Genomic DNA, 12352 nt, shown 5'->3' on the forward strand with positions numbered 1-12352 from the left:
TTTCTCTCTCTCTCTCTCTCTCTCTCTCTCTCTCTCTCTCTCTCTCTCCCCTACCCCGCTCCCCTTCCTTCTATTCTCTCTAACAAATAAAATAAAATCAATGGAAAAATAACATCCTCAGGTGAAGATTCACAACAACAACAACAAAGTCTGGTATAAAGCTGTCTAATACAGGTGCACTGAATGTTAGGCACACTGCATCATGAGCAAACTCCACATGGGCAGAACACTACTAAAGGGACGGTGACTCACGCGGACCCTTCTCAGAGAGTCGTGGGACTGCCTCCATATCCCTCTGGCTCTAATGATGGATTAATTCTTTGGGAGCCATTTAACAATACAGTGACTAATGGAGTCTCAAGTGACACTTCATAACTGTTTCCTGATGATGAAAACACAACCCATCTTTTGAGGAGGAGCTATTAAACCAGCTACCTGAGCACACGGCACTTGGCCCTCCCCTCTCATCACTCTGACCACTTATTTCACGGGCTGAGTGCCTGTCTCCTTCTGGGGAGTCCACACTTTGGAGGGAGGCACCAGCTCTTTGCTGTACCTCTGGCCTCTGCTACATTTGATCCCTCCTAGGGGACCAGTTAGTCACATAGTAGGCATTTGCATACTAGTACCTTTAAAAAAATTGTGAAAACCATGCCTTTAACAATGCTCTCCAAGAGAGGAAATCTCTTTCAGCCTAAAAACTCCAAAAAATGTTAATGAACTTTGCGTCCGTCCATTTGGGCATACGGTGGGTGTTACGCTACATAGGTCCTCTGGCAGGCGAGCGAGGTTTCGGATGTGGGAAAACAGGAAGGCAGCACTGGAAAGAATGAGGACCTCGGAGCTTCTGCATAGGGGTGAGGGGAAGAGGCCCTTTCTGTGAGTCTGTTATCCATGCTGCAGTGACCAGTTTCCTGCTCACAGACACACCTAGCAAGAGGCAGTGTCGGGTAATGAAGAGGTCATAGGCGTTGGAGTCCTATCGGCCTGTCCAAAGCATGGCTCTACCACCTACTGCCTGTGGTCCTTGGATAAGCTATTTATTTTAGCTAAAGCTTGAATTCCCTTGCATGAAAAAATATGATGGTAATATCTACGTCATAGAAACATTCAGAAGATTAAGTAAACTTATGTATGGAAAAGCTTCTAAGACTCTTGGCCTCTACTAGATGCTTAATTTACATTAATGTATTTCCTCCCCTTCCTGAGCACAGAGGAGAATGCTGTTTTCACTGCAGAATTCACAGGACCTGAGGGTCTCAGATTTCCCACATAGAAGAAATGTGAACAGTCTGGAAAATCAAAAAGAAAACCACACCATTATCTTAAAATCACCACGTCCTTCATGTTACCGCCCAAGAACTAGCTCCTGGAATGAATGCCCATCCCTTTGAACAGTGTCTTCTTGGGCTCAGCGTGGCTGAGGAAACAGAGGCCACACCCCATTTCTGGAATGGTGGAAGACGGAGACAGTAATTGAAGTAAGGATCACAGGAAAGGAACAAGATGGTAAGTTCGGGTGGAACTTGGTGAACTTCGGGGGTCTGTTCAAATGTGCATTTTCAGAAATTGGATACACAGGTCTGAAACTTTGGAGTTTAGGTCTGCAGATAGATAGGGTACAGTTGACAGTGTGTGTGTGTGTGTGTGTGTGTGTGTGTGATGGGGGAAAGAGATATCAACCAGAAAGAATGTATCAAATGAGAGGAAATCTTGTTAAGAATAGGTACCCCAGCTCTGGCCGGTTTGGCTCAGCGGTTGGAGTGTCGGCCTGCAGACCAGAGAGTCTTGGGTCTGGTTCCCGCTAGGGGCACATACCAAAAAAATAAAATAAAATAGATGCCCTAGTCCGGCTGGTGTGTCTCAGTGGATGGAGCATTGTCCCATGGACTGAGAGGTCCCAGTTTGATTCCCAGTCAGGACACGTGCCCAGGTTGTGGGTTTGATCCCCAGTGGGAGGCGTGCAGGAGGCAGTCCATCGATGTTTCCCTATCACATTGATCTTTCTATCTCTGTCTCTCCCTTCCTCTCTCTCCAAAAAAAATCAATAAAAACATATATTTTTGAAAAAGAATAACCACCCTACAAAATAGCCACATCAATGGTGGGGCCTTAGAAGTAGTGGAGGTGCTGGTGAATGTTTAATGCTCTTGGGGATAGAGGACGGCTGATTTTGAAATTTGTCAATTTCTACTTTGTAAATACAACTCCATAGCCAATTTCAAGTGACCAACGTGGCATTGCCAGGTTCACAGTGTTCTTGAAAAGTAAAAACTGACCTTCACAAGCAGGCAGGAGCCCACCCCAGAACACCACACATGGCAGGAGGAAGGCGATAATAAACACTGAACGAGAAAATGCTCAGGGAAGTAGAATTAAAGTACCAGGACAGCAGTACCATGGAATCAAGGGTCTTGAGTTTCTCAGCAGGAAAATGGTGCCAATCACAACAGAAAGGTGAGTGAGTGATGCTTCTGACAGGCAGAAGGAGGAGGGAAGACAAGATGCAGCATCTGGACCGGGGGAAATGGAAGGGAAGGGGAGACAAGTTTAGAAAATCCTTTCCAAACACAGGCTCGGGAAGGGCAGGGGAGCAGCTGCACCATGTCCACAGGGGAATGCAGGTCCAGGTAGTTTGAGCATAATCTGAGTCGCATGAGCCACTAGGTGAGGACAACGGCCACCAGGTCAACAGGACGCGAGCAGGGCAGATGACAAGGAGCAGCGCTGTGTGCTGGAGAAGGAAGGAGACCCCTGGGAAGGCTCCTCCGCCTGCCCTGCTATTCCATCTCTAGCAGGAAAGCAAGCGTGATGACCCAGCCTGATCGCTAAGGTCAAGTTGGGAGCAATCCCGATTTGGCCGTGTTCTAGCTTTGTGATCTCAGGCCAGACTCATTTCCTCAGCTGTAAAATGGAGATAATAACAGCTCACTTCACTAGTTTTTTTTATGAAGGTACAGTTAACGATCTAAAACGTGGAAAGGGCCTCTCAGACCACCTGGCAGAGAGCAGACCCCGCGTACATTTCAGTTTCTTGACTCCATCCCTCACCAAGGCCATTAGGCATTTAAATGAAAATTACAAAGGTATCCTGTGCTCTTGCCCGTGATCCTGGAGGAAGGAAATGTTCCTTCTGCAGGGTAAGTCCTGCCGCTCCAGGGCGTGAGGGGATAAACAGGATGGACCTGTTCTCCCCCACACCTACAGTCACCGAAGCGGTCAGCTCGTATGCACACGGCTGGGCTGGGCAGGGCCGCGTGGGGGAAGCCATTCCCAACGCGCTGGAGGAATCATCTGGACGAAAGATGTGACATGAAATCGAGGATCATTCCAGTACATGTTCTGCGGGTATGAATCATGGGACGACACGGATCGTGGGAGATGTGAGATACATAACTTCAGAAGATAATACCTGGGAAATTAACTCCCTCCAGCTTTCCCTAATTTGACATCAGCTATTTTTAGCATTTCATGATCTCATTTCTTATACGAACTCAATGCAAGGGTAACATTTGTTTTAAATCCCTTAAATGGTGCCTTTGGGGCTAAAAACTTAGATGTATTTATTTTCCTATGGTAAATATAAGAAAGCTAGGCAGTTACCAAAGTGTAAAAGTCAGTCACTAATATTTAAATCAAACAAACTGAGCCAAACATTTTAAGTTAACAGTGGTTACTATACCCTGGATTTTATATAAATATTGAATTAAGACTATTTATATTAGTTGGTCAGAATTTGGAAAATAGAAAAAATAAAAGGTCACTTTAAGTTTAGTGAAATCTTCGGCCCACAGCTCCTTACAGTGGAGTAGGCGTCCCTTCTAAGTAGGGAGCAACCAAAAGAAAGTCCTCCGGCTTCCAGAAAACACTCTTGTTTGTGTAAGTACGCATACAATGTTACTCTTTTTCATGTACATAAAAATCTCATTCCTCGTGTGCTATTATGCTAGAAAGATCAAGAACCCATGTTCCTATAATTTTTTAAAAGTTATTCACTTCAGTTAATAAATTCATAAACACATTCTCCTTGTAAAAGAAAATCAGATACCTTATAAATCAAAGGCACAATCAATATAACTCCCTGACGTGGGTCCTCTCTCTCCATCTGAAATAATGGTTATTATCATTTTGTGTTATAATTTGGGTGTTTATCCATCAAGATATTGTTTATCTTTCTGTGTATTTCATATACACATTACATATATACATATCTGTTCTATATACATAAGTTATATATGTGTATGTATATATAAAACTGTTTTATATATAACAGTTATATAATTTTATATATATTTATCAAACAACTGTTTTCTGTAGTGGAAAGGAATTTGTAAGTAACACTGTATTTCCTGAAATTTGCCATTTCTTTTTACACTAAACAATATCTTTTCGGCCTTTGTAGGTCAGTATATTCTGTATCATTCCACGCAATGCAGTGTTTTACTCTGTTCAATGTACATAATTATTTATGCTTTGACCTATTGGTGAAGAAATATGTGCAACACATGTGTCAAAGAGCTCTGTTCTCAATATATGCATCACTTCTAAAATCAATAAGAAAAAGACAACCCAATAGAAAAATTGGCAAAGGGTGTGAATAACCAGTTTGCAGAAGAAAACACAGATAAAAATATGCTCCCCCGCAGTGTTATCTAGGGCGGCAGTCTTCAATGGTCCCCGAGATCATTTTAGAAGATCCATGAGATCAAAACTATTTGCATCATAATTTTTTGTTACTTGCCTTTTTTCTCTGTGTTGACATTTGCAATGATAGTGCACAGCAGTAGTGGGAAAAAACTGCAGGGCCTTAGCCCCAAGTCAAGGCAGTGGTACCAAACCAAATAAGAATAACTGTATTCTGCCCTGGCACTTTTGCTCAGCGATTAGAGCATTGGCTTGCAGACCAATGAGTCCCGGATTTTTTTTAAAAAAGAGTAATTGTATTCTTCACTATCATGTACTTGAAGCTAATAAAGAATTCCTCGATGAAGCAGTAAAAATTATACATTGTATTTTCCATTCCTACCAGTGAGTCCTTGCCTCTTTACTATTCTGTGTGACAAAATAAGTATGAATGCCATCTCTAGAAAAGACATTTGTGTGATCGCTGTAGGCTCAGCTAGTGCCTTATTTCACTTGATGCCATTTTAGATGGAAGGACAACAGATGAACTATACTTATTCAGACGTATATTTGTCAGACATTTTCTCAACAACGAACAAAGTGAGCCGATCACTTCAAGGAAAACACTTGATGGTATTTGTGGCCAGTGATAAACTTTGAGCTCTCGAGCAAAAATTAAATTATACTGAACTGCTATCTGCCGCTGTCTGCTTGACCGCTTTCCAATACTTAAAACTTTTCCGATGAGATTGATGGCGACATTAACAACTGCGATTTTTGTTCTTGCATAATAAAAAGTGTTGGATCTGGAAGATTTGCAAAATTCGGTGAACCAATATTTTCCAAATAACCAATGCATAATATTACTAATTCATGAATGGGTAAAAGATCCATTCAAAGTGCAAGACAGACCAATGAATTTTAATATCACAGAGCGTGAAAAGTTCAATGATATGGTTTCAGATTGCACATCGAAAGTTATCTTTAAGAAACTATCACTTGTAGAGTTTTGGTATAGGAACAAAGAAGAATCATTTCAAAAGGCTATTAGAACAGTCCTCTGTTGTCTAACCACAAATCTCTGTGAAGCTGATTTTCTACATACTTTCTTCAACCAAAACAACATACCAGCAGATTGAACGCAGAAGCTGATGTGAGAATCCGTCGCTCTTCTATTAAGCAAACATTAGATTTGCAACCATGTAAAAACAATGCCATTTTTCTCATTTAACTTCTGATTTGTTTGAGAAAAAAAATTTTTTTCATTTAAAAAATGTCATTGATGTTAATATGTAATAGGTTTATTATTGCCATTTTAAATGAATAATAACTTTTTTTTTTAATTTCTCAGCTTTAATTTCTAACATGTTGAATCTTAACAGCTGTTACCTAGAGAAATGAAAGCTTTTAGGGGTCCTCAAATATTTTTAAAGAGTGTCAGGGGGTCCTGAGACCAAAATCTTTGAGGATCTCTGATTCAATTTGGATACCATTTTTGATCCATCAGTTTGGCTAAATATTTAGAAATCAATAATATCAGCATTGGTGAGGATACAGTAAGTAAATATTCTCGTACTCTGATTGCTTAGGGGATTACAAATGGGTATAGCCACTTTGAAGGACAGGTAGACTGTGCCCATTACAGGGTTGACAAATGTGTTCTAGGAAGACCAGAGAAGAGGGGAAAAGCCTTATTTGTAATTAAAATGTATATAGTCTATGCTTCAGTTACTCTGCTCTTCAGTACCCGCTCTAGAGAAACACTCACGCGTGTAAATCGTTTAATGTGTGCTTGGCACTGTTCAAATCACTGCATATATATTAACCCACTTAATTCTCACAACAGTCCTATAAGGTAAACGCTGTTAGTTTCTCCACTTTGTAAATGAAGAAACTGAGGCCTGGAATGGTTAGGTAACTAAGTAACTCACCTAAGGCCACACAGCGAATATACCAATGTTTGCTGCAGTATTACTTTGCCCAACCAAAAACTAGAAATAATCTAAATATTTAGAGACATTAAGCATTATGTTTGGTCTGGTGTCTTTCCTTATATAGAGCTCTAAAAGTTAAGTGGTAACTGCCTTCATTTCTTGGCCTATTCGAATGTGCCGGGATGTCTCTGAAGCCCATGCTCTCCTCCCAGCTTGTGTTGACCACACCAGCTCGTGGTGATCTGTGTTCTTCTCAGTTGCCATAGAACGTCATCTCTAGAGTTCAGAGTTTCCTTGACATGTCTTCCACCGCCAGCAGACCAGCGTTCTTTAAGAGTGGAGAAGGAACGGATCTAACGCTCTCTTGTTATTCCTTACAGTCCATCACCATCTTCACCATCTTCACCATCTTCACCGCTACCATCCCCATCCAAGCCTCTATCATTGCTCATCGGAACTGAGAATGGCGCCAGATCGATGTCCCTGCTCCCATCTTGCCTACCTGCGACCCTTTCTCTCCAAAGAATCTGGGGCGAGCTGTAGACAGAATTTCATTCAGATCAGATGTTCAGCTCAGAAGCCTCCAATGGCTTCCCAGTGGATAAAACCCCAAATCTTCAGCAGGCTATCAAAGCCTAATTCCCTTTGACCTGACCTCGTCTCCTACTGCGGTCCTGGCTCACGCTGCTGTGGCCCCCAGGGGACCTTGCCATTCCTCATGACCGACTGAGACACTCCCACGGTGGAGTCTTTGCACAGGCCGTTCCTTCTGCCTGGATGCTGTTCCCCTTGAGGGTGAGGTTCATTCTTCCACTTCATGAAGGTCTCTGCTAACATGTCCCCTCAGCAGGGAGACGACTCCTGACATCCAGCTCTCTTACTTTCTCTTCCTTTCCTCAGCCTGGCCTTCATACCACTTGCGGGAATCCAGGATAAATGACAACTATTTATACATGTGCTTGCTTACTGCTCCCCTCTCAGCCCAGACTGAAACAGGGCTGGGACATGGCGGCTTAGTAAATATATCGATGAAGTGAGCCTCAGTTCCTCGCTTTCTAAATGGAGGCAATCCAATTCCTCGCAGGATTATTATTACTAATAATTACTAAGTCTTTCATTATCAGACTACAGGGAGTAATGCCAGGCACACTGCTAACCACCTTGCCTGCATGAACTCACAGAATCCTGACAACAAGCCGATGAGATTTAAATGAGCATTATCACCTACTTTACAGATGAGCAAACTGAGGCTCAGAGGGGGTGAGTCACTTGTGCAGGCTTATCGAGGCAAGAAATGACGTCACATCACTGCTCCCGAGGAGGGCTGTGCAGGATGCCACGAGGGCCCGGGGCAGAGGTGAGCCCGTGCTGATGCGCCAGGTGAGCTGAGCCTCAGAGGGACCGCTCAGGTGAAAAAGGCGCTTTTTCCTCACAAGGGACTTTCTTAAACAGGGCTTGGGAAGGGTGTTTGCTAAGTCCATTTTCTGATCAGATAACAACTTGACACTAATTATTCTATTTTCAGCGGGCACCGAACCTGACTTTATCGCCCGTCGGTTATCTGCTGCCTGGAAGGAACTCCGGGAAGGTCCAGGAAAAAGGTGCGGGTATTGTTGGGGCTTCCTGCTGGCCAGCACACTGGCCCATTGTTGCCTTTATTTTTTTTAGACTATCGCATCACAATTATTTCGGCAACATCCTTTTTTCCATCCTGGACCTGATAGAATATTTATTGACTTATACAAACTGCGTCAATGCGCCATTCTGTGTTGTTGCCCGTGTTTTTTAGAGTATTTTTTTAATCCATTAAATGATCTGGCTAATGGCCATGTCATCAGCTCACCCTCCAAACTTGAAAATCCTAAGTTTTTGAACCAAAAGAGGCCTCAGAATCTTGCTCAACCAGTACCTTTTTAAAAAAAACAAATAACCATAAAAGAGCATCTCTCAAGGTCACCATGTGTCAGGTGTTATACGATACAGGCCCTCCTGAAAGTCCGGCCACAGCCCATGACTGTTCATCTCCCGTTTCCAGATGAGGAAACTGAGCTAAGAAAAGTGGTTCCAGGACACAGTCAGCAGTGGCAGACCTGTCCTCTGGTCCCGGGAGGGCTGCTTCTCCAATTACACTACAGCTGAGACAACGGCTTGTCCTGGGAACATTTTGCCACTTGAACGTGTGATCCCCTGAGTTCTGATGGCTGTACAGTGCGTGAGTCCTACTCTGTTGCCAAGATTGGCAGTACATGGGGGTGATTTACCCGGTGCCACTCGGTAAGGGCCAGCTAACCAGATACTAATCTGTACGTCTGTACTGAAGTTCCCCCAGCACCCCGATTGCGTCCTACCTCTAATTACTTCTATGTGATGACAGGGGTGAGGTTTCACCGCCGAATCCTCACGGTGAGAAACGTTCTCTGCACCCTCAGGAGCTTCACATCCCTTGTCCCTCCCAATGTCACTCTGGACTCGTTCACTGTGTTGCAACAAGACTCACAGATGCCGAGGCTCCTTACACAGAGCGTGTTGAGTTAGGAGGGGCTGTTCTCATTTCCCTCAACTAAAAAGCTGAGGCCCCCTTCCAGGGCGTGCGTTGCACTGGGCCACACAGACACTTGCTGGCAGAGATGTTACTCAAAAAAGAGAGGAGAGTATCGTTGGTTGAAACTTGCTTTGTGCTAGACACATTTCACTGTGAAATAACAATAATAATAACAATAATAAAAAATAGATTATATATATATATATTACACTATGCAAAAAAAAATGTAAATTTTAAAATAATTGAATCCTCTCCAGTACGTAGAGGCAAGTACCATTATTATCCCCGTTTGACAGATGGGAACACTGCTCAAAGAGGTCAGTCAGTCATACAGACAGGATTCAGCGTCAGGCCTCTCGGGCAATGTGGCCCTTAATTCACTGCAAACATGGAGAAAATGTCCACACTGCAACTCTCCAAGGCCCTGACCTAGCCAAAAGGGTCTGCGTAATATGGATTTCTGCTGAGACAGACACTAAGAAAGTCAGGTGCGTTTGGGTAGTCTAATAAGTAATATGATCCTACAGGCACGTTCCTCTACCTACACTTTCCTATACATTTAAATACTAATGGGACTTTTTAAAAATGTGTCCTAAGAGCATGTAGCCCAATTCAGAGCCTTGATCATTTAGGTCCAAGAAGACCCAAGTTACGAAGAAAACAAAGTGGTCCTCTTAAATGAGCTGATATGCAATCCCCCCAGTTTGATGAGCATCGCTGCATTAGATAGGACCTAAAGGTCTCCACCGTCCTGAGCTACCTCTGCCCATACTGAAAGGAAACACTGCCAGGTCCTGAATGTGGTGTTGGTAGTACTTATCCACAGCGGCTGCTACCCAGCAGCTGTGTGACCTCAAGCAAATCACCCCACGTCTCTGGCCTCAGTTTGTTCATCTGTAAAAGTGCAGGTGGTCTCTTCCATCCAAATGCTCTACGGCCCCTGACAAAGTGCTTGCAGACGATGTCATTCAAAGAGCACTTGTTCCATGCCTATTCAATGAGAGACTCTATAATGCTGAAGCAGTCTTGGCAGTGATCCATATCTGTGGACAAAGTCACGGTGGGTGAATTTATTTCAGAGCTGGCAATATACTGACCTTGGCCACACTGGAGTTCTTTACCACCTGGATCTGTACCTGCCCAGTGAAATAAAACTGGATACCCCAAGGGGCATACCTACAGCTACCCAAAAATAATCGATTAAAGGTAATTTGCCAAAAAGGCAGGCATTAGTCCTGAAACGAGGATTCTGCAGCTTAAATACAATAGACACGTTAACTATAAGGAAACCACCCCAGCAGTTTGCTTCACAGGGGTATGGAGGACTTCTTCCTTGCTTGACGATGAGTCCATAAAGAACAAATCTATGAAAATAATCCTGGGAAAGTTCATACAATTTTTTTGTCCTACCACTCAATTATTTCTATTATTTTCTGACATCTACAGATAAAGAAACTCAAGCACAGACTCACTAAGTTGATCAAAAGGGGGACTGTTAGTCAGAGCCCAGCCAGTTGTACCCAAATCACAGATCAGTTAGGGTTTCTCGGCCTTGGCACCACTGATGTTTTGGGCTGGGAAACTGTTGTGGGGGACTGTCCCGTACGTGGTCTGATGTTTAGCAGCATGCCTGGCTTCTTCTATGCCTTAGATGTCAATAGCTCTCTACGCTAGTTGTGACAACCAAAAATGTCTCCAGTTATTGACCAGTGTTCTCTGTGAGGCAGAATTGCCTCCGACATTCAGAGAATACAGGATGGATAACAACCCTTCAGCTTCTGGGGACCAAAATCTAGCTCAGGCCTCCTCACTTCTCCCCAGATAGCTCCGTTCACTTCCAACTTTCTCACCAATCCCAGCCCTCCTTTGAATCACGAGTATTATCCTGCTGAAGTTCTGCCTTAAAACACTCAAGCCTTCTCCTCACTGGCTCCGGAAGCTCAGAGACAGCTTTGTGTGGCCTCCAGACATGATTTCAGCCCAGCTCTTACTCCCGCCACATGGTAGCAGCAGACATCCCCCAGATCCATGAGGCTTGGCCACTCCTCCTTTGCACACACTCTTCCCTCTGCTTGCAATGCTGTTCCTAATGTCCCAGACAGAGACTTAGTGAAGTCTTGAATGTGCTGGGAGCATTCCATAGGTGCCCAGGAGATGTTTGAATGGAGCTGAACTGAACTGCATTGCATTGATTTGCATTGACTTCTTGCTCACTTGCCCCAGGAGCCCACGCCAGTCAAACAACCCAACCATCTTACACCTTAGTTTCTTCATCTGTAAGATGGGCACAGCGTTGTCTTTCTCATGTGGTTGTTATAAGAAACAAAGGATGTCAAGAGGCTTCCACATAAGAAGTTCTCAGTGAAAAGTTTTTTCATCTTGTTCATAGCTGTTTTAAACTATGAAGATTATTTCAGAAGAATGGCTCACTCTCTGGGCTATAAGATCTCCATGCGTTTGCTATGCAGAAATAGAACGAAAACACTTAGTCTCTTTCTTTTGAGTAAAATACCATTTTCTCCATATTTGATTATTAGATTCTCCCCCTAAATATCTGGAGATAGGAATACAAGTGCGGTGCCAGTGTAACTATAGAAACAGCCCTGTCTCAGGTGAATCGGAGAGCCTCCAGCGCGGGCCTGGGTGAGCTCTCTCCAAACAGGCTGTCTGCGACCCATGCTACTGGAAGCCCTTGGTCGTCTTTAAAGGCCTCCACGTTCCCACGGGAATATAAGGAAGTTGGAATTATTAAGCCAAACGATAACAGGAACAATGCCACCACCCTCCGCCCCTGAAGTCCGGCAAAATTGAAGTTCTTTGTGTAACGCTTACAAGGATGCCAAGCCCCGCAGAGATTGGTCACCAGGAAAAGGAAGAGGATGAGGAAAGGGAAGAGGATCCGAGGGTCACAGCCAGCTGAGCAGAGGAGCCATCCATCACCCGCGTTGCCCTGGCAGCCTGCGTGCCTCCAGTCAGAGGGCACCGGCTCCGGCGGCCAAGGACACGGGAGAAAAACAGCCTTGGCTTTGCTTTATTAGTTAAGTGAGCAGACTCCTTAAGAGTATTGATGTATTGACTAATGATTCTGACATGCAGCGTGCTGGGAGCTTACATGTTTAAAGGGCAAGAGTTACAAATCAACAAGTTATTAATTTAATTCCTCTTTGAAAAGGTGCCAAAGGTAGAGAAAGCAGAACGAGAGGAGCATTTATCATGTTTTTCCTTCAATAAACATGATTAAATAAATATCGTG

The sequence above is a fragment of the Molossus molossus genome, unplaced genomic scaffold (assembly GCF_014108415.1).
Source record: "Molossus molossus isolate mMolMol1 unplaced genomic scaffold, mMolMol1.p scaffold_m16_p_1, whole genome shotgun sequence".
Lineage (NCBI taxonomy): Eukaryota > Metazoa > Chordata > Mammalia > Chiroptera > Molossidae > Molossus > Molossus molossus.